Source organism: Protopterus annectens, chromosome 9.part0, assembly GCF_019279795.1.
Source record: "Protopterus annectens isolate FY-2018-M chromosome 9.part0, PAN1.0, whole genome shotgun sequence".
NCBI classification, from domain to species: domain Eukaryota; kingdom Metazoa; phylum Chordata; order Ceratodontiformes; family Protopteridae; genus Protopterus; species Protopterus annectens.
Window position 1 is genome coordinate 1,731,642,928 of NC_056743.1, and position 24,711 is coordinate 1,731,667,638.

The following is a 24,711-nucleotide window of genomic DNA, read 5'->3' on the forward strand; positions in this document are numbered from 1 at the left end:
GAACCTGTAGTTCTCAAAATATTTATAGATATATCACCGAAAGGAAAAAACATTTTATAGTATCAACTGCTGGTATAAGGTATAAGATTAGACTTAAGAAAATTAACAAAGTAGGAAGCTATAACGCTTACAACAGATTTCAGTCTAGGAATATACTAAAGGAATTGAGTGTTACACATTCTGATGGTAATAGTTGCATGATATATTGAATTTTAATAAAAATGTGTGGTACTGCTCAGTTATTCTACAATTTTGCACAAATCATCTCTATTAGAAGCTCAGAAGAGAAAATATATTCAACAGATCTTTTATAAAAAGGAAACTACTATAAAAATGTTCTTGTTAGAATCATTGTCGCCTTCTCATGCTGCTAGTAGCAGGTGAAAGCTTATGTGAGATAGCAAGTTATTTTGTATCACTGTTCATCATTAAACTGACTGAATTTTATGGTGTTTGGAGCCTTAATACATCAGTCTTCATATTTGTTTTTGGCTTTTTTCTTCTTGGTGACTTGACCTCTTTCTAGGGAAGAATGCAAGGCCTTTGCATTGAGCAACATTTCACTCTTACTAAGAATGATGCCTGAATTCAAGGATAAAATATTTAGCTTCACTAATTGGCTAGAAAATTGATGTCCATTCAGGGGACTTCAGTATGTCAGTTTGCATAGGATGAAATAATCAAAAGAAAAATACCCCTACCCACTTTGCCAGGGATATGAAGCAACTTCCTATTTGTCTTGCCCACAAAAAACACAATGCACACTTGACAAAGAGCATAGACACACCCCAGCAGTAGCCAATGGATCTTAATGCATGATAGACATTATGTGTGGGAGTAGAGGGAGCATTATCTCTACAATGGAACCATGTTTCTGTAACTCCATACTGGCTAAAACATTTCCTTCCTCCATACTGCCTTTCTGATGCACAGAAGTCATATGGCAGACATCCCAGTATAGCAAATTCAAATTTGGATATCTTAGTAGCACTCTGGAATGACAAGAGACTAAACAACAAAATCTCCAAATTTGAGTTCTTCCTCATGATTGAAGACATCAAAGTTTGTGCAGTTACAGAAACATGTTTCCATTGTAGAGGTAACGCTCTCTCTACTCCAGGACACAATGCCAATCATACAGCAATATCCTAGATGCACCACGTGAAGTGGAGAGCCTCTGAACTGCCTGAAGGTGTATATGGTATGGCACACATGTGTGTGTGAGACATGTAACTGACATCCTATACAAGATTTTGTTTTACTGCATTGTATCATCTCTATGCTAATAAGCTCTCAGTTTTATTGAAAATGAGTGGATGAAGAAATAATGCAAGCAGCTGATTACATTTGCTACAGTTGTCCAAAATTACAGAATTATAAAGCTTTGTCCATGAGGAAGTGCCCTGCCATTACAACTACAATAATGTTCTTACCAACACATCCAGAAGTGGCCACAGCAGAGAAATTATCCTTTCCAGACTTTGACTGGAATCCTTGCTGACATTTACATGTGTAACTTCCTTCTGTGTTGATACATACTGAAAAATTACCACAGATTCCGGTTGTATTGCACTCATCAACATCTGTATTTTGAAGAAAAATAATAACTGTTTATAAAACATGAAGATACAAAATGAAAATGTTTCTCACTAAGACATCTTAAGTTATTATGTCAATACTTTACACAGAAAGAAAAAGAATACTTTACCATACTCTTCAATTAACAAAAGGTGCTTGCATGTACACCAAAATGGAACATGTTTTTTTAATCATGCCAGGTGACATTAAGCACCTTCCTCTCCATCGTTTTCCAAAAGTGCACCTGGTTATTTCACTACACATCCCCCCATTCCAGGTCTCGGATTATCCATTGAAAAATAGGCTAATGGTATGTCACTGGAGCTGGCTTGGCTATGTTGAGTAAATATTTTCTCTTGATGTACATGTTCATAAGTGAATACAAGGTAACTGCTCTGAAGAACCATTTTAAGCCTAGTGAAGAACCCATTGTCAGAATCAAACCCTACACTTTATGTCTGTGAGGTAAAGACCTTAACCCATTATGCCAAACCTATCCCTGTAGCTCCTTAGCATGCCTCAATAATGTCTGAACATTTTTTGTACATCTTACAAATGGCTAATCTACAATGCACAGCTTGGAGAGCATGCATGCCTCTCTGCATGTATGGTACATGCTGCCTACTGAGATACATAAACCCTTTCATGCCATTAATGCAGAAGGTAAGACTGCATGCACATTCAATAACATAGGAATGAGGCAATATCAGTCATTTATTCAAACTCCCCTGGCAGCTCCTCCACTGTGCTGACTGTTACTTGAATCAAGGTATTTAGGTCATACTTTGAGCTTTATCCTTCTATCCTACAGAGGTATGACAAGAACCAGATTTCTATAAATATATATATATATATATATATATATATATAGAGAGAGAGAGAGAGAGAGAGAAAGAGAGATAAAACTTAATAGCAATGGGGCTGTGTAGTTTTTCAAGCATTGCAGCAGTGATACACAAGGCATAAGACACTACATATCAAAAATTAGACATGCTTAAACACTTTAAAGTTAATTTAAAAAAGCTACAAATATGAAAGACAAAAGAACTCATACAATTATATACTTATTATGTCGACACTGCATGTTCAAATGCTGTATGGCCAAAAGCAAAAATGGCAAATCAAATAGGTGAATGACAAAATTAAACAACATATACTGGAAAAAAATAGGCTGAAATAATTCAAAGCAATTAACTTGTTGCTTTTTCACAGCTGTATTGGAATACCAAATGTTTATGCTGGGGGAAATGCTTTGCACCCTCATGTGATGGAAGCAGAATGTATCCTCCTGATTCCAGCAATTATATTTTCTAACCCCTAGGTCAAACAAATGTGAAAAATGTTCACAAATTTAGAATTGCACATATAGAATATTTTGTACCCTTCCCTGAGGCTATGCGACTTGAAACAAAAAATGTATAAAGAACTGCTCATGGAATGTTGCACTGACCTCTTCAAGAACAGTATCTGAGTTACAAGTTGTTATGATGAGTCAACCCTACCGTATTTCCACAGGAATAGGGATTCATGAGTACTAATTCTTGTTATGTATCTAATGTGGTATCAGAGTTTATTTTAAGACAAAGTCTCCACCTCCCCACTGTCTTTCCTGAACCCTCAAATGAAGGAGGAAGAATATTCCATTTGTTCAATGCCCACAGAAAAGCCAGTCCAGAAAAACTCAAGTCACAAGGGAGAAGAAAGTTGAAAAAATCCCAAAACCAATGCATAAGACTCCAGATACCATAAAACACTATAAAATTCAATCAGCTTAATTCGAAACAGTGATACAAAAAAAAAGCTAGCACAAACACGCTTTTGCCAAAGCTTCTTCAGGTTTTTTAAAAATTCATCATTTACAACGAGGTAAATACACAGAGAGAGAGAATCACATACTGCTCATGCCAAACCTTATTGGTTAGAGTTTAGTAAGGTGATAGACAATAAAAAGATAGAAAATTAAAACTTAATTGAGTATATTAGATTACATAAATATCCATTACTGAGTAATATATTAATTGGCTTTACAACTTCTTACTTTTTAGTGTAGATTTTAAGCTAACTGGATGATGTAATCCTGGTCACATGTCAGTTTCTAGAGCTGTAATCCACCTATACTCCACACATTCAGTCCTGTTCCATGTTTTCTTTATCTCTCTTACTTAACAATACCAATTTAAGTAGTATTAACTTAAAATACATGTTTAGAATCTGACTCCAATATGTGTTTAGATAATGCTCAGGTGTTTATTCTGCATTTTATGTCAGATATGCTCCTTGAGTTTTCTATTTCTCCTGCCCACATTAAAGGCAGAGCACACTTGACAAAGTGCTGCATATCCTATATTAGTAGAATCACAGACTACATAGTTGTTACATTTATATAATTTCCCAGTAACTCGACGTGTAAAATTATTAAGGCATAAAATACATTTTTTCAGCATTTCCACTTTCCACATGCAAAATTTCCTTTCTTTTGACTAAATCTATTGTTGGTTGTAGTGTTCTTCTCCTAATAACATAATAATTGGTTTAATTAATGTCCTCTTTTATACCCAAAATGAGGACATTCTTTAATAATTTCTGTTGGCGAATGCAGTAATTGTAGAATATGGCAATATATGATCCTTTGTGTGTATACATATAGCTATATATATATATATATATATATATATATATATGTATATATATATATATATATATATATATATGTGTGTGTGTGTGTGTGTGTGTGTGTGTGTGTGGATTCACTTTGAAACATTGAATGTTCAGAACATAGACGTTCTGATCATCAAGACCAGAACATCGATGTTCAGAACATTGAAGTTTCAAAATGAACCACACAAACACCAAATAAATTACGCAAACTATGTTATGCAGGGGGGCTTGGCTGTGCCACCCACATCACCCACTTTAATATTCCAACTCCGAGATTGCACTACAGTGGGATAAGGGAAATCTCCCATTTACCGCTATATGCGGTAGCGCTAAACGGGAGATTTCCCATACCCTACATACAATGCTAACACTCAGATGGCACACACACACATACACACACACACACACACCATGCAGGACACCTTGCTACCCTGCATACACACCCACAATTCTACATTTTCACTTACCTGGCACTTCCACTTTAAACCTTCGATGTTCTGAACATCGATGTTCTGGTGTCGATGATCAGAACATCAATGTTCTGAACATTCAATGATTTAAACTGGAACCAAGTGCATGTGTGTGTGTATATATATATATATATATATATATATATATATATGTATATATATATATATATATATATATATATATATATATATATATATATATAAAATGTAGTAAATCTTAACCTAAAATATTAATTTAAAAATAAAGGTAATTAATAGATTTGTTGTGTACAGCTGAAATTTGGAACATAGGCAGAATACATACATAGTACACAGGTACAGTACATACATTGTACATTAGCCAGCAGAAAAAAATGGCTTAGCCTCAGAGGTCTGTGCACCTATGGTCAGCAGGCATTTATTCTCTAGCTGAGTGTAGTCATATCCACTCTCAGAAAATTCATGTACCAAACCATCTAATTGTTAAAATACTTGTTCATCATTTTAAGTAATGTAGAATAACATATCATCTGTCCATTTACAATATTTTTAAAAACATGGAGATCCATACTTGTCCAGTGTAGAAGTATATTCACACTTGTCTCTTTCTTAAATACACTCGGGCATAATTTGCCATCTCACAAATTTCCTATCCTGATATCCAGAAAGCTAGTATTACTAATAGAGTAAGTTACTTTTAATTTTAATAAAAATGAGTGGTACTGCTTAATTATTTTACAATTTTGCACACATCATCTGTATTAGAACCTACCAATGGAAAAATATATTCAAGAAATCTTTTAGAAAAAGAAACTACTATGAACAATGTTGTCCTTGTTAAAAACATTGTTGTCTTCCCATGCTGCTAGTAGCAAGTGAAAGCTTATGTGAGATAGCAGGTTATTTTGTATCACTGTTCAGCATTGAACTGATTTAATTTTATGGTGTTTGGATCCTTAATACATCAGTCTTCAGATCTGTTTTGGTTTCTTCTCCTTGGTGACTTGACCTCTTTCTGGAGAAGAATGCAAGCCCTTTGCACTGAGCAGAATTTCACTCCCACAAATAATGATGCCTGAATTTAAGGATAACATAGTTGGCTTCACAAATTGGATAGAAAATTTGTGTCACTTCATGGGGCTTCAGTATGTCTATTTGCATAGGATGAAATAGTCAACAGAAAATATCCCTTCCCATTTTACCAGGGATATCCAGCAACCTTCTATTTGTGTTGCCCACTTAAAATGCAGTGCACACTTTACAAAGATCATGTATGCATAGACACTTTCCTGCAGGAGCAAATGGATCTTAATGCATGGCATGTATTGTGTGTGGGAGTAGATGGAGCATTATCTCTACAAGGGAATCATGTGTCTGTAATTCCATACTGGCTAAAACATTTCCTTCCTCCATAGTGCCTTTCTGATAAACAGATGTCATATTACAGACATCCCAATATAGCAAACTTGAATTTGAGTAACAGCTAAATAGCACTGTGGAATGCCAAAAGACTGAGCAACAAAATCTCCAAACTTTATAAGTTTCTGAATCTTTTTTTACTCAATTTTTTCTTTTATTTTTCAAATACAGTTGAATAAATTCCATAGCATTTGTATATAACATCTTAAATAACTATGTGCACTATTTACATCATCCTGACACTATAACAGAGCTCAATATATACAATTACTTTATAGGTATAACAATCCAGTTGTCAGAGTGTATCAGTTCAGTTATTGTAAAGTTGCAATCAATGATAAGAGATTTTCAATGGATTGTTAATAAATAGCTTAGGATGAATCCTTAATTATTTAATTTTAATTTCCAACAATGCTGTGGTCTTCAGTAGGCTGTATAAGTATTCCAAATTTGGTATTGTGTTTGTATTCCATCTTCTTACTATACATTTCCTTGAGATTTCAAGTATTGTCCATACTAGTTCCATATTTGACTCATTCAAATGAGAAATTTCATACACATTTAATAATACTAGAGCTTTAGATAAGTTAAACGATTCATTAAATAAAGTTTGTAATATGTTTTTAATGCCATTCCAAACTGGCTTAATTTTAACACAGTCAAAAAAATGTGATTCCAATCTGCACTGTGTATTTACCACACCTCCAACATTTTCTCTTTGTGGAATAAATTTTAGTAATTCTAAAAACTTTCCAGTATTGTGTATAGGATGTATGTTTTATTGATAATAAAATATTTGATTTAATTTCTTCAGTTAGCTGTAATGAGTGTCCTTTTGTTATATAATTCTAATATGAAGATTTGGGTGTTGTTTTATAATTTATCAATATCTTGTAAAATTTCAAAATACTACTTCCCATGTCATAATCATTATATATGATTTCATATAGGTATTTTGTAAGTTTAGGTATTTCTTTAAATGAAGAATTACTAATTATTCTGCATAAATCTTGCGAATATGTCAGAATGCTTTGCATAGTCAGCCAATCTTGTAGTGGAATTTTGTATGTTATTTCTTTTGTTTGCATATCCATAACTTTTAGTTCTTTGATACATTGAAACCAACAAACAAATCATTTCTGTTCCCAGGAATTAATTATTTCTATGTATATTTTATGTGGATAACTCTTTGTAACTATGAATGGTGTCAAAAGAGCAAACCGGATTTTTAAATCTATATTTGTATTAATAATTTTCCTAAATGAGTTAATGTCATAATTAATCATTCAAGTTTTAGTGGGCTTAGTCATGTTATATTGCATATTAATGCATATGTGCCATGGCAAATTGTTTTTATTTGTTATTTGAAAATTTTTTTTGTAAATCAAATTCATTTATTGATATTACAGTTAGCAATTCTTTCCAATTTGCAGAATAACTTGGACTTATCCAATCTGAAATTGTTTTAGATATTGATGTTTTTATATATGTTTCTATATCAGGAAAGTTTAATCATCCCTGTTTCAATGGTCTGATATGTATTAAAGCTATTCTGTTTCTTTTGGGAAACCATTACATTTTTATTAGGCATGAATTTATTTCTTTGAGTATATTCCTTTTTGGTAACAGTTGTATTGCCGAAGTTATATATATAGAATCTTGCATAGTAAAACCATTTGTATTAGCTGTAGTCAATCTTCAAATGTTAATATTATTTTGTTCCACTTTTCCACAAAGATTTTAATTGTATTGATGATATTATTTTTGTTTTTTGAGACTAATTCATGATTACCCTTGCATAACTCAATTCCTAGATATTTTAAGGTAGATTTTTGTTTCCCTATAATATGATTCTTTTTTTTTTTTTATTTAAAAATAAAAATTTTGATTTTGGTTTACTGAAATGGAGTCCTGAAGTCCTGTAACATGTGTTAATTAAAATATCTAATTCTTCTAATGTCTCTTTTGTATTGGATAATGTTAATAATATGTCATCAGCAAATAGCATTAATTTAGAATTTTATTTTTCATAAACATCTACTCCTTTGATTTTTGTATTGTTACGTATTGAATCTGCCAATATTTCAATAGCCAAAGCAAATAGAATAGGTGACATGGGGCATCCTTGTTTAGTACCCTTTGTTATGTGTATAGATTCAGAGGTGAAAGGACCTAGCTTAACATACGCTAAATTATTTGTGTGTGTGTATATATATATATATATATATATATATATATATATATATATATATATATTCTTTAGTAGATGAACAAAGGATACAGGAAATTCAAATAGCATTAGGATTTTGAATAAATAGTCCCAATTTAGGGAATGAAAGACTTTCTCTATATCTAGGCCAATTATGAGTGTTTCTTTATTTTTTTTATTAACATAGTCTATAAGAGAAATTATTCTTTTACTATTGTAATGTGTGTGTCTATGATATATAAATCCAGTTTGATCATTATTTATTGTTTTGGATAGTGATATTTTCATTCTGTTAGTTAATATTGTCATAAATATCTTATAGTCATTATTTAATAATGATATAGGTCTATATGAGGTACAGAGGTTTGGGAATGTTTTTCCTTTAGGATTGGTGTGATCAAGGAATATCTCCAAGATGGAGGTATTAAAGCTTGAGACTGAATTTCTAATAGAGTTTTATGGAAGAGGGATAGTATCTTTTAAGGAAAAAGTTTATATATTCCATAATTATGCCGTCTATACCTGGATCTTTATTATTTCATCCTCTTTTATTGGATCTGTAATTTTCTTGTAAGATATCAGTGCTTGCAGATGTAGTTTTAATTTTTTCTGATTTTTTTAATATTAGAACATTTTTCATCTAGATTTAATTGATTGTTATGTATATTTTCTTTTTGGAAATGTTCCATATAGTAATTTCTAAAGGCATCAAAAATGTCACCTATATCTGAGACATTTTTCCCTTTCTTTTCATGGAAGCTACATTTAATGTTATTAGCTTTTGATTGTATTTTGATTATTGTGGATAAATGATGTAGATATTTAAGAGAAGTGGCCAAGGTATTCATTTTAGTTTTTCTAAAGCTAAACTAGTTTTATGTGTTAGAATTTCATTGCATTCATTGTTTAAGACTTCTACTTTCATTTTCATCTCCAAATGATTTTGATTGTTTTCAGCTTTAACTGACAACAGTTTGGATTGTAGATCTAATAATTCAGAATCCCTTTCTCTGATTTTATTTATACCAAGTTATGGTTTTAACATATATGTAAGCTTTCAATGAGTCCCATATCATTATGTTATCTCTGTGGTGTAATTAATATCTAAAAAGAATTGTAATTCAGATAATAACCAGGGTTTGAACTCTTTAATTTTAGTTAAATATGATAGAATTCTGGAGTTAAAGATTAATGGCTGTACCCATTTTTTGAAGTTTTAGCATCAATGAATTGTGGTCTGAAAAGGGGCAGGGAGTGATTGAGAAGTTATGGGCAGCAAATATTTTATCTATTCTAGTTTGGGTACCAAATCTGTGATCTTGATGGGAAAACAACAAATATTTATCTTCTTTAAATTTGAAAGTTTCTACAAGAGGAAATGATTCTACCCACTTGTTTAAAGCTTTTGATAGAGCAGATGTATGCAGCGGTCTTTTATTTGTAGTTTCAGAAATATCAGATATACAGTTAAAAATCTCCTCCTAATATTAAGTTGCCTTTATAATTATTGGAAATTAAATCCAAGTGTTTTTTAACAGTTCCTGATCCAATGCGTGGGAACCAGTATAGATTGGCAAGGGTCCATATTCTGTTGTTATATTTAACTATTACTAATGCCATGAGGCATTCTTTATCTTTCTACTTATAAATGATTTCTGGGTTAATCACCTTTGTTTTCCCTAAAATTGATTGCTACATTCTGTGACATTTCAAGTTCAGGCTTCTATTGCTTCTCTTGAACAACTTTGTCAGTTTGATGTCATGTATAAAACATTAGTTACCTTGGTAACCGCTTAAATATTATACATTGTCAAGATGGGAGGGTGGCCTAATGGGTAAGGTGTTTGCCTTGCAAGCACAAGGTGCAAGGTTTGAGTCTCACAAGGGATAATTGGCTAGGCTTAAAATGGCTCACAAGGGCAGTTATCTTAGTACTAATCTATAATCCTAATCTATGAACTTAAGACGGGTTACAAAAATTACAATTCAAGTTAAAGCAATTACATGACTTGTTATGCATATTTACTTATATAAGAAAATCATCATGCTTCCCCTTGATGTTCAGTGTAGTGTATGTCATTTATGACAAGTTAAGACAGTAGTGTTATTATACACAAGCCCGTGTTATTAAATCCTGTCTTTAATATCTAAATTCAGAAGACTGCTTCATCTTATATGATGATTATATATTTTATGTCTAGATTTACTAAAATCACACATTACATAACTATCATGTGTGTGTGTTTTTTTTTTTTTTTTTTGCTGTTGCTTAGTTATTTGAGAGACCACAAGCTGTAATGTTTATTCTTATTATTAGCTCCTTTCAAGCACATTTATACAGTCCATATACTTTAAATTATGAGACCCTTCTAGTTTCTTATTTGTTATAAGTATATTACCATCCTTACATACAAACATATCAGTACTTCAAGTATGGGCAACAATGCCATCCAGTTTTTCCAGAATGCCATTCACTAGTTCATATGGTGTGTTTCCAGGCTGTTCTTAAAATATCCAAACCAATATTTGCCCTGTTTCATTTTAACAGCCTGTTCCATGCAGTGGCACCTCTGCCAATGAACCACTCAACACACCTTCCATTCCCACAGATATTTCCACAAAGGAAATCTGATGACTCTCTAGCACTTTATGGCAACCCAAAACAAACCTAGAATCAGCTATCCCCATATGCTCAATGTGTCCGAGCAAGCTCACCTTCCAGATCACTGCAAAGGGTACTGCACAGATCAAGTGCTCATAGTCTTTCACAATAACTCAGACTTTCACTCTTATGAAAGTTCTTAATGTGTTTGGACCAAAATATATTTTAAATGTAAAATTGCACTTATTATTATTATTTTTTATCAAGAATCAACTTAATGAGCTAAACAACGTGTTGGGTGACCATCAATATGTGTACACGTGGTTTAAAACAGTCCTTTTATTATATATATATTTTTTTTAAAACCAAAAGCGTCATTACCGAGAATCATCTTGGAGGGTCCTCAGAGCTGTTAAGTATTATCGTCACTCTGTCTCCATTACCATAGCAACCTGGGAACGTCTGTTTCTGTTAGTGTGCCTATGTACTGCATACCAGAGGCTCTGAAGCAAAGCTCCACTTCACTCCAACTTCAACCCTAAATTCCCTCCCTTTCAGTGAGGCAGCAGCCAGGAAAAGAACAGAGAGCAAACAGATAAAAAAAAAAAACTTCCAACAAGCCACCACAACAAGAGACAATATACTCCTCCAGCTCTCCCACCTCTCTCTCAGCAGACGTACAAACAAACCATTCTCTGCCAAAATATCCCAAATCACAGTTCTATCCACCCCCTTTCCCTGGATCCAGGCCAAAACACCAAATGTCTCTTCCCAATACTCAAGCATCAGCAAATTCCAATCACAAGCCACAACCCACAACCTCCCAGAGATGAAAACGGCAACACATAACAGCTGCCAGACACAGCTGCATCCACATACACCATGTCAGGCTTAATCAAACAGCACTCAAAGCTATGATACCTGCCATAATTGATATTAACTATGTTTAAACAGAATAATAATGACATTTGATCTAACTGCCAGACACAGCTGCATCCACGCATACCATATCAGGATTGATCAAACAGTACTCATAGCTGTGATACCTGCCATAATTGATATTAACTATATTTAGACAGAATAATGATGACATCTGTACTAAGAGCTTGCTACTATTATTTAACCAGGATATACATGACATTTCTAAATCATACTTTAACTGAAGAAGGCATTAGTCTCCATGACAGCATTTTTTTTCAAAACACTGTACTGTTACTGATATTATGTATGATGTTAATTTGTTACATTTGAGTCAGAACTTTGATGAATGGTACCTTATTGAATTAGTTAATTAATTACTTAAATTATTATAAGTAAAATCAATGAAAAATGAACAAGATAAGTATTAACTGAGTTTAAAAAGGGGAATAGAAATGTCTATGTTTGTATTATATGTTGCTTTGTTTGGCTTACATATAATGTGAATAGTAACCCATCTTGACCTACCTTTGTTTGTGAAGAATTATTGGACTCTTTGAACATTCTGAATAAATCATTACTGTTTTCTCAGTTGTTTAAGAATCGCTCCTTTTTTTAAATAAAAGAAGATGACAGGTGATGTACCATATCGGTTGATACTTTGAGAGATGTAGTTGTAAGAGGTATTTTTTTGGGACAGCTATCTTGGAATAATTTTTTGTTTCTCCTTTCTAGCATCAGTCCAAGGATTTGTTTCTTTTGTTATTTTAAGAGTAGGAGCCATCCATTCCATTTCTTCTGGGATAGACACTATGCTGTTGTTTTTGATGAATATAGTAGCTTTATCTAAGTCATTAAAGGTTCTCATCTCATTAGCAAAAAGTATTTTTATCTTGGCTGGAAAGGCCAGCTGTGCTTTAATGTTGTTTTGTTTCAACAGTTTTATTATTGGCCAGGTTTTTTCCTTTGTTCTAGTATTCTGGAAGAATAATCATTGTCAAACCTTATTGGGCTTTGATTGTGCTTTAAGGGTGATTTTCTCCAAGCAGATTTTAATATTAGTTCCTTGTCCAGAAATGAAAGAAATTTTATAACTATGGATCAAGGTGGAGTATTTGTTGAGTTAGAAACAGATTTCCTCAGGGATCTATGCACCCTTTCAATCCCTAATTAAAGTCCCTCTTTCAAGTCTAAATATTCAGGAATCCAGGTTGATAAGAATTAAATAATGACTTCTCCTTCAGTGTTTTCAGACAGACCAAATATCCTTATGTTGTTTCTTCTTTCCTTTATTTTCTAAGTCATCTATTTGTTAAGCAGCCATGTATTCTGTTTAAGCAGAAATTCTTTTTTTGGAATTCTTCCTCTTTGAGTCTCCCTTCAATGTCATTTAGAGAAGTCTCTATAGTTGTTATGTTTGTACGGTGTTGCTGTAATAGTTCTCTAAGAGTATCATTCTGTTTTTGAGAATTTCATTTGAGGTTTTCTAAGTCATTTTTAAAGCCATCTATCTTCAAAGATAGTTCTTGTAAGGGAGATGTCATCAATTGCAGTTCTTCTTTCAAAGCAGCATCTGGATGGGAAATCCTTGAGTTGTTCATATTCAGTGACTCAATATATCTCCAAGTTACTTGACAGGAAACATTTTCTATATCTCCACCAAAAATTATATTTATGTAGTTTAGTAGTTTATCTATAGATTTCAGAGGTTATAAACTTGAAAATAATAGTTGTCCTATATTAGTATACTAGTTTATGGAGTTCTCAAAATTCACTGCTGTCAGTTGGCCATGTAGGCTCCACAGCCACCTTTCTGAATCTTGAAGACATCAACATTTGTGCAGTTACAGAAACATGCTTCCATTGTAGAGGTAATGCTCCCTCTACTCCAGGACACAATGGTGTGTATGGTATGGCACAGCATGAGTACACATGTGTGTGTGAGACTTATAAACATGTAACTGACATCCTATACAGGATTTTGTTTTACTGCATTGTATCATTTCTATGCTAATAAGTTATCAGTTTAAGTGAAAACGAGTGGATGAAGAAATAAATAATGCAAGCAGCTGATTATATTTGTTGCAGATATATGACATTACATATTTATTGTTCTTGAAGAAGTGGTCTGCCTTTACAATTACAGGACACTGTCTATAAAACATGAACATTCAAAATGAAAATGTTTTGCACCAAGACAACATAAGTTATTATGTCAATACTTTACACAGAAAGAAAAAAAAATACTTTACCATACTCTTCAATTAACAAAAGGTGTTTGCATGTACACCAAAGAAATAGAACATGTTTTTTTTTTAATCATGCCAGGTGACCATTAAGCATCTTCCTCTCTATCATTTTCCAAAAATGCTCCTGTTTTTTGCACTACACATCCCCCATTGCAGGTCTAAGATTCTCCACTGAAAGATAGGCCATTTTAAGCCTAGTGAAGAACCCAAGCTCAAAATCAAGCCCTACACTTTGTGTCTGTGAGGTAAAGACTTTAACCCCATTATGCCAAACTTATCCCTGCAGCAGCCTGGCATGCCCCAATAATGTCTGAATGTTTTTTGTACATCTCACATATGGCTAATCTGCAATGCACAGCTTAGAAAGGATGCATGCCTCTCTGTATTTCCGGTACATGCTGCCTACTGAGATACATAAACCCTTTCATGTCATTCAGGCAGAAGGAAAGACTGCATGCACACTCATATACACACAGACACACCAAATGAGGGATGAGCCAAAATCAGTCATTCATTCAAACTCCCCTGGCAGCTCCAACATAATGCTTGGTTCTACTTAAATCTAGGTATTTAGGTCATACCTTGAGCTTTATCCCTGTATCCTACAGTGGTATGGCAAACAGTAGAATTGTATATGCATATATATATATATATATATATAGAGAGAGAGAGAGAGAGAGAGAGAGATACAACGTAATAGCAAAGGTCTGTGTTGCTTTTCAAGCATTGAAGAAGTTATACACAAGGCATAAGGCACTACCTATAAAAAACAGAGATGCTTGAACACTTTAAAGTTTGTATAAAATAGCTACAAATATGAAAAAACAAAAGAACTCATAAAATTATAAACTTATTATGTCCACACTGCATGTCCAAATGCTGTATGGCCAAAAGCAAAAATGTCAAATCAAATAGGTGAATGACAAAATAAAACAACAAATTCAGGAAAAAATGGGCTGAAATAATTCAAAGCAATTAATTTGCTACTTTTTCACAGGTGTATTTGAATAACCAAATGTTTATGCTGGGGGGAATTCTTTGCACCCTCATGTGATGGAAGGAGAATGTGTCCTCACGATTCCAACAATTATATTTTCCAACCCCTAGGCAAAACAAATGTGAAAAAGGTTCACAAATTTAGAGTTATATGAAAAGAATAGTTTGCACCCTTCCCTGAGGCTATGTGAATTTAAACACAAAATGTATAAGGACTCCATAGCTGTTACATTTATATACTTTACCAGTAACTGGACATGTAAAATTATTAGTGCATAAAATACATTTTTTCAGCATTTACACTTTCCACATGCAAAATTTCTTTTCCTCTGATCAAATCTATTGTTGATTGTAGTGTTCTGCTGCTAATAACATAATAAGTGGTTTAATGTCCTCCTTTATACTCAAAAGGAGGACATTCTTCAATCATTTCTGATGGCGAATGCAATATTTGTAGAATATGACAGTGTATGATCCTTTCTATATATATATATATATATATATATATATATATATATATATATACATATATATCTATATATATATATATATATATATATATATATATATATATAGATAGATAGATAATATGTTGTAAATCTTAGCCTAAAATTATTAGATTCTCTGTCTTTTAAGAAAAAAAGGGACACTAGGCATTCATTCTCTAGCTGAGTGTTGTCATATCTACTCTCAGAAAATTCATGTACCAAATGATCTAATTGTTCAGATACTTCATCATCATTGGTAAGTAATGTAGAATAGCGTATCATCTGTCCATTGACAATATTTTTAAAAACGTGGAGATGCATACTAGTCCAAAGTAGAGATATATTCACACTTGCTCTTTCCTAAATACACTAGTGCACAATTTGCCATCTCACAAATTTCCTATCCTGATATCCAGAAAGCTAATATTACTATTAGAGTAGGATATTTTGAATTTTAATTAAAATGTGCAGTGCTGCTTAATTATTCTACAATTAGAAGGCCACAACAGAAAATACATTTTAACAAATCTTTTAGAAAAAGAAACTTCTATGAAGAATGTTGTCCTTGTTGGAAACATTGTTGCCTTCCCATCCTGCTAGTAGCAAGTGAAAGTGTATGTGAGATAGCAGCTTATTTTGTATCACTATTCATAATTAAACTGACTCAATTTTATGGTGCTTGGATCCTTAACACATCAGTCTTCAGATTTGTTTTGGCTTTCTTCGCCTTGGTGACTGGACCTATTTCTAGAAAAGAATACAAGGCCTTTGTATTGAGCAGCAGTTCAATCCCAAAAAGAATGATGTCCAAATTCAAGGATAACATTTTTGGCTTCCCAAATTGGCTAGAATATTGGTGTCAGTTCAGTGGACTTCAATATGTTTGTTTGCATAGTATGAAATGGTCAACAGAAAAAGACCCCTACCCACATTGCCAGGGATATCCAACAACCTTCCATTTGTATTACCCACATAAAATGGAGTACACAATTTGAAAGAGCAAGTATGCCTAAAATCTCCTCTGCAAGAGCAAATGGATCTTAATACATGACATGCATTGTGTGTGGGAGTAGAGGGAGCATTATCTCTACAAGGGAAGCATGTGTCTGTAATTCCGTACTGGCTAAAACATTTCATTCCTCCGTAGTGCCTTTCTAAGGCACAGAAGACATATGGCAGACATCCCAATACAGCAAATTTGAATTTGGATAATATCTCTGTAGCAATAGTAAGATTTTGATGCACAAATGAATTAAGGAACTTATCATTTTAACGTTTTTATTTATTTATACTCATGAACATCCTGTGTTTATTATAATGTTTTTTTTTTAATTCATTTTACAAGTATTTTATCTTTGGTAATAATACTCACACATAAATATTTTTTAAGGTTTTGAATTATACTTTGAAAAGTTTAATTAATTAATTTATTTCATATTAGAAATTAATTCTGGTTGGCTTAAGGCTTTTGATGTCACAGGTTTGAATGTATATAAAAGGGCAGTTCTTTATTCTAACCCACATCTGATGAAGTGTGATGAAACGAAAACGGATTTTTAATAGCATTAATGGAGTGTTTTTAGCATGGTTTATTATTTTCTTTAATAAAATGTTACGTATACTGATTGCCTCCATCCGTGGCTTTATTGGTTCGCTTTCAGTGTACATTTTTCGTGGTAATATCCCAGTAGCACTGTGGAATGCCAATAGACTATGCCTCTTCAAGACATCAGCATTTGTGCAGTTAGAGAAACATGTTTCCATTGTAGAGGTAATGTTCCCTCTACTCCAGGAAGCAATTCCAATCACAGATCCACATCCTAGATGCAGCAGGTATACAGGAGATCCTCTGAACTGCCTGAAGATGTGTATGGGAGAGCACGAGTGCACATGTGTGTGTGTGTCAGACATGTAACTGACATCCTATACAGGATTTTGTTTTACTGCATTGCATCATCTCTATGCTAATAAGCTCTCAGTTTAAGTGAAAATGAGTGGATGAAGACATAAATAATGCCAGCAGCTGATTACATTTGTTGTACAAAATTACAGAATTATAAAGCTTTGTCCTTGAGGAAGTAGCCTACCTTTACAACTACAAAATGTCCTTACCTACACATCCAGAAGTGGCCACATCAGTGAAATTATCCTTTCCTGACTTTAACTGGAATCCTTGCTGACATGTGCATGTGTAACTTCCTTCTATATTGATACATACTGAAAAATGACCACAAGTTCCCGTCATAGTGCACTCATCAACATCTGCATTTTGAAGAGAAAAAAAATCACTGTCTATAAAACATGAAAATGTTTCTCACCAAGACATCTTAAGTTATTATGGCAATAATTTACAGAGAAAGAAAAAAATAAACTTTACCATACTTTTCAATTAACAAAAGGTGTTTGCATGTACACCAAAGAAATAGAATGTGTTTTTTTTATCACTCCTAGTCATTAAGCACTTTCCTCTCTATCTTTTCCCAAAAATGTTCTTGGTTATTGCACTACACATCCCCCATTGGAGGTCTTAGACTCTCCACTGAAATATAGCTTAATTGTAGGTCACTGGAGCTAGCATGGCCATGTTGAGTGAATATTTACTCTTGACTTACATGTAAATAAGTGAATACTAGGCTAACTGCTCTGAAGAACCATTTTATACCTAGCAAAGAACTTAAGATCAGACTCAAACCCTACACTTAGTGTATGTGAGGTAAAACCTTAACCCCATTATGCCATATATATCCCACCAACAGCTTAGCATGCCTCAATAATGTCTGATTTTTTTTTTTGTACATCTCACATGTGGCTAATTTGCAATGCACACTTTGGAAAGCATGAATGTCTCTCTGCATGTCTGGTAAATGCTTCCTACTGAGATACATAAACCCTTTCATGCCATTCATGCAGAAGGTAAAACTGCATGCACAATCAGACACAGACACACACACCAAAGGAAGGATGAGGCAATATCAGTCATTTATTCAAACTCCCCTGGCAGCTCCTCCACTCTTCTGACTGCTACTTGAATCTAGGTAATTAGGTCATATTTTGAGCATTATCCCTCTATCCTACAGACGTATGACAAAACGTTAAATTGTATATATATATATATATATATATATATATATATATATATATATATATATATATATATATATATATATAAATATATCTATACAGAGAGAGAGAGAGAGAAAGAGATACAACTTAATAGCAAAGGGGCTGTGTTGCTTTTCAAGCATTGCAGCAGTTATACACAAGGCATAACACACTACATATAAAAACAGAGATGCTTGAACATTTTGAAGTTCATATAAACTAGCTACAAATATGAAAAACAAAATAACTCATACAATTATAAACCTATTATGGCCATAATGCATGTCCAAATGCTGTATAGCCAAAAGCAAAAATGCCAAATCATATAGGTGAATGACAAAATGAAACAACAAATACAGGAAAAAATAGGCTGAAATAATGCAAAGCAATTAACTTGCTGCTTTTTCACAGCTGTATTTGAATAACCAAATGTTTATGTTGTGGGAAATGCTTTGCACCCTCATGTGATTGAAAGAGAATGTGTCCTTCAGATCCTGACAAATTATATTTTCCAACCTGTAGGTCAAAGAAATGTGAAAAAGGTTCACAAATTTAGAGTTGCACAAAAAGAATATTTTTTTCCCTTTTCCTGAGGCTATGTGACTTTAAACATAAAACGTATAAGGAACTGCTCATGGAATGTTGCTCTGACCTCTTCAAGAACAGTATCTGAGTTACAAGTTGTTATGATGAGTCAAACCAGCCTTATTTTCCACAGGAACAGGGATTCATGAGTACTAATTCTTGTTATATATGTAATGTGGTATCAGAGCTTATTTTAAGCCAAAGTCTCCATCTCCCCAATTTCTTTCCTGAACCCACAAATAAAGGAGGAAGGATACTCCATAAGTTCGATGCCCACATTCAAGCCAGTCCAGCAAAACTCAAGTCACAATCGAGAAGAAAGCTGAAAAAAATCTCAAGAACAATGTATTAAGACTCCTAATACCATAAAACACTATACAATTCAATCAGCTTACACCAGAACAGTGCTACAAAATAACCATCTAGCTCAAACACACCTTTGCCAAAGCTTCTTCAGGTTTTTTAAAAATTCATCATTCACATAGAGGTAAATACTCAGAGAAACAGAATCACATACTGCTCAACTGTCAAACCTTATTGGTTAGACTTCAGTAAGGTGAAAGACAATAAAAAGAAAATTAAATCTTAATTGATTATATTTGATTACATAAAGATCCAGTACTGAGCTATATATTCATTGATTGCTCATATATAAAGCCACATTACAATGGCTACTTACTTTTTAGTGTAGGTTTCAAGCTAACTGGATGATGTAATCCTGGCCACATGTCAGCTTTTAGAGCTGTAATCCACCTATACTCCACACATTCAGTCCTGTTCCATGTTTTCTTTATCTATCTTACTTACCGATACCAATTTAAGTCCTATTAACTTAAAAAGACATATTTAGAATCTGAATCCAGTATGTGTTTTGATAATGCACTGGTGTTTATTTCACATTTTATGTTAAAAAGATCCTCTTAGATATGCTCCTTGAGTTTTCTATTTTTCTTGCCCACATTAAATGCAGGGCACACTTGACAAAGCGCTACATATCCTACATTAGTAGAATCACAGACTACATAGCCGTTACATTTACATACTTTACCAGTAACTGGTGCTGTCTTGTTTGTCACCCAACCAGACCTACATACCAATATGTGCCTAATACCCTTCACCAACATATATATCCCACCATCCTATACAATTGCAATGTGTTCCCAACATGGGTTACACACCTCACTCCAAACTCCATCTTGCAGCCATGTACTGGTGTGTAGGTATGTTGTGTATTGATGTGTGATGTTCTCTCACACATGTCATGGCAGGGAAAATGTATTGACATGTATATATATATATTTTTATATCTATATCTATATATATATATATATATCTATATATATATATCTATATATATATATATATATATATATATATATATATATATATATATATATATATATATATATATATATATATATGGGTCTACCTGACAATGCTGAAAGCTGATAACGCCGACGATGAGAAGACCGACACCAGAAGATCGAAAACTGGGATGACCGATGGATGAAAACCCGATGCTGAGAACACTGACATGTGTAAAGGCTGTGTAAGTATGTGGTAGTGATGGACGTTAGGGTTAGGGTGCGAGTAAGGTAAATGTGAGATACTGACGGACTCTAGGGATAGGGGTGGGTTAAGTGAGTTAGGATTAGGGCGAGGGTCAGGTGAGTGTGTGATAGTGACAGTCTTTAGGCTTAGGGGCGGGTTAAGTGAGTTAGTGTTAGGGCGCGGGTTAGGGTTAGGGTGCGGGTTAGGTGAGTGTGCAATAGTGACGGACCCTAGGGTTAGGGTTTGCGTTAAGGTTGTAGATAGTTGTGTATGTAAGGTTTAGTGTGGGTTTGTAAGGATTTTGGTGTGCTTGTGTTGTGTGTGTGCTTTTTGGACAGGGGATTTGTTTTGTTTGTTGATTGTCGGGATTGTGGTGTGTCGGGCATATGAGGTTTCGTGTTTGTAAACTTTCAGTTATGTGGTGTCGGTGATTTCGTTGTCAGTGTTGTGGTGCGTCGGTGTTGTCAGGTAGATCCATATATATATATATATATATATATATATATATATATATATATATATATATATATATAGCCGTGGTGGCACAGCGGTAGCATTGTTGCCTTACAGCAAAGAGGTTCTCCCGTTCGATTCTCGGCTGGAGTGCGGGTAGTGCCTTCTGTGTGGAGTCTGCATGTGCTCCCCGCAGTTGGATGTGCGTTCAAAAGACATGCATAAATGGGCGTGCCTTCATTGAAGGTTGGACATCGTGCTGGCACCTCGGCGTTCATTAAAATCTACTGCCAATCATTAGCGGACCGGAGTTCCGCTGTGGCGACCCCTAACCGGGGAAAGCCAAAAGACAAACAACAACAACCTGTAACTGGACATGTAAAATTATTAGGGCATAAAATATATGTTTTCAGCATTTGCACTTTCCACATGCAAAATTACCTTTCTTCTGACTAAATCTATTGTTGATTATTGTCTTCTGCTCCTAATAACATAATAATTGGTTTAATTAATGTCCTCCTTTATACTCACAACAAGGCCATTCTTCAATAATTCCTGCTAGCGAATGCAATTTTATTTATTTATTTATTTTACGTTTGTTAACTGAAAGTGTCTGACTGACCTGAAAAAGCCCTTTTTCAGCAGAGGCCCGGGGAGAAAAGCTCCACATAGAAAAATTACAGATACATTTAGATATTTAGACATGATCAGTATACACGCAAATTACAATAGGCATATTTTTACAGTGGTACGCAGCACATCAACAGTTACAGTAGAGAGAACAAACAGGAAAATATTAATTTAAAAATACAGGTAATTAATAGATTTGTTGTGTACAGCTGAAATTTGGAACATAGGCAGAATACATAAATAGTACACAGGTACAGTACATACATTGTACATTAGCCAGCAATAATTGTAGAATATGGCAGTATAAAAAGAAAAAAGCTCCACGTAGAAAAATTACAGATACATTTAGATATTTAGACATGATCAGTATACACGCAAATTACAATAGGCATATTTTTACAGTGGTACGCAGCACATCAACAGTTACAGTGGAGAGAACAAACAAGAAAATATTAATTTAAAAATAAAGGAAATTAATAGAGTTTTTGTGTACAGCTGAAATTTGGAACATAGGCAGAATACATACATAGTACACAGGTACAGTACATACATTGTACATTAGCCAGCAATAATTGTAGAATATGGCAGTATATGATGCTTTGTATACATATATATATATATATATATATATATATATATATATATATATATATATATATATATAAATATATTGTTGTAAATCTTAACCTAAAATGATTAAACTCTCTATTTGTTAAGGAAAAAAGGGCTTAGCCTCAGAAGTCTGTGCACCTATGGACATCAGGCGTTCATTCTCTAGCTGAGTGTAGTCGTATCCACTCTCAGAAAATTCATGTACCAAATGATCTAATTGTTCAGATATTTGTTCATCATTGGTAAGTAATGTAGAATAGTGTATTATCAGTCCCTTGACAATATTTTAAAGAACGTGGAGATGCATACTAGTCCAACGTAGAAGTATAGTCACATGTGTCTCTTTCCTAAATACACTCGTGCATAATTTGCCCTCTCGCAAATTTCCTATCCTGATATCCAGAAAGCTAATATTACTATTAGAGTAGGATATTTTGAATTTTAATTAAAATGTGCAGTGCTGCTTAATTATTCTACAATTAGAAGGCCACAACAGAAAATACATTTTAACAAATCTTTTAGAAAAAGAAAGTACTATGAAAAATGTTGTCCTTGTTAGAAACATTGTTGCCTTCCCATGTAGCTAGTGAAAGCTTATGTGAGATAGCAGGTTATTTTGCATCACTGTTCATCATTAAACTGACTGAATTTTATGGTGCTTGGATCCTTAACACATCAGTCTTCAGATTTGTTTTGGCTTTCTTCTCCTTGGTGACTTCACCTCTTTCTATAGAAGAATGCAAGGCCTTTGCACTGAGCAGCATTTCACTCCCACAAACAATGATGCCAGAATTCAAGGATACAATATTTGCCTTCACAAATTGACTAGAAAATTGGTGTTAGCTTATGGGGCTTCAGTATGTCTATTTGCATAGGATGAAATAGTCAACAGAAAAAGACCCCTACCCACTTTGCCAGGGATATCCAGCAACCTTCTATTTGTCTTGCCCACATAAAATGCAGTGCACACTTTACAAAGAGCAGGTATGTATAGATACCCCCTGCAGGAGCAAATGGATCTTAATGCATGACATGCATTGTGTGTGGGAGTAGATGGAGCCTTATCTCTACAAGGGAATCATGTGTCCATACTGGCTAAAACATTTCCTTCCTCCATAGTGCCTTTCTTAGGCACAGAAGTCATATGACAGACATTCTAATATAGCAAATTTGAATTTGGATAATATCTCAGTAGCACTGTGGAATGCCAAGACACTAAACAACAAAATCTCCAAACTCTAGACCTTTCTGACTGTTCAAGACATCAACATTTGTGCATTTACAGAAACGTTTCCATTGTAGAGGTAATGCTGCATCTACTTCAGGTTGCAATGCCAGTAATACAGAAACATCATGGATGCAGCAGGTGAACTGGAGATCCTCTGATCTGCCTGAAGGTGTGTATGGCATGGCACAGCATGAGTGCACATGCCTGTGTAAGACATGTAACTGACATCCTATACAGGATTTTGTTTTACTGCATTGTATCATCTCCATGCTAATAAGCTGTCAGTTTAAGTGCAAATGAGTGGATGAAGACATAAATAATGCAAGCAGCTGATTACATTTGTTGTAGTTGTACAAAATTACAGAATTATAAAGCTTTGTCCTTGAGGAAGTAGCCTACCTTTACAACTACAATAATGTCCTTACCTACACATCCATAAGTGGCCACAGCAGTGAAATTATCCTTTCCAGACTTTGACCGGAATCCTTGCTGACATGTGCATGTGTAACTTCCTTCTGTGTTTATACATACTGAAAAATTACCACAGATTCCTGTTGTATTGCAATCATCAACATCTGTATTTTGAAGAAAAAAAATCACTGTCTATAAAGCATGAAAATTCAAAATGAAAATGTTTCTCACCAAGACATCTTAAGTTATTATGTGAATACTTTACACAGAAAGAAAAAGAATACTTTACCATACTCTTCAATTAACAAAAGGTGCTTGCATGTACACCAAAGAAATAAAACATGTATTTTTTTAATCATGCCTCGTGACCATTAAGCACCTACCTCTCTATCTTTTTCCAAAAATGCACTTGGTTATTGCACTACACATCCCCTCGTTGCAGTTCTCAGATTCTCCACTGAAAGATAGGCTAATGGTAGATCACTGTAGCGGGCCATGTCGAGTGAATATTTTCTCTAGATTTACATGTTCATAAGTGAACACAAGGCTAACTGCTCTGAAGAACCATTTTAA

At 33.8% G+C, this 24,711-nt stretch overlaps 1 long non-coding RNA gene across 1 annotated transcript; it reads right to left on the reverse strand.

Moving 5' to 3' along the window:
• Positions 1-1,437: 1,437 nt before the first annotated feature.
• On the reverse strand, positions 1,438-24,293 carry LOC122810984. The gene is made up of 3 exons (XR_006366176.1): positions 24,153-24,293; positions 17,679-17,828; positions 1,438-1,583 (listed from the first exon to the last, which is right to left on the reverse strand). It is a non-coding gene; the product is annotated as an uncharacterized LOC122810984 (long non-coding RNA).
• Positions 24,294-24,711: the final 418 nt, after the last annotated feature.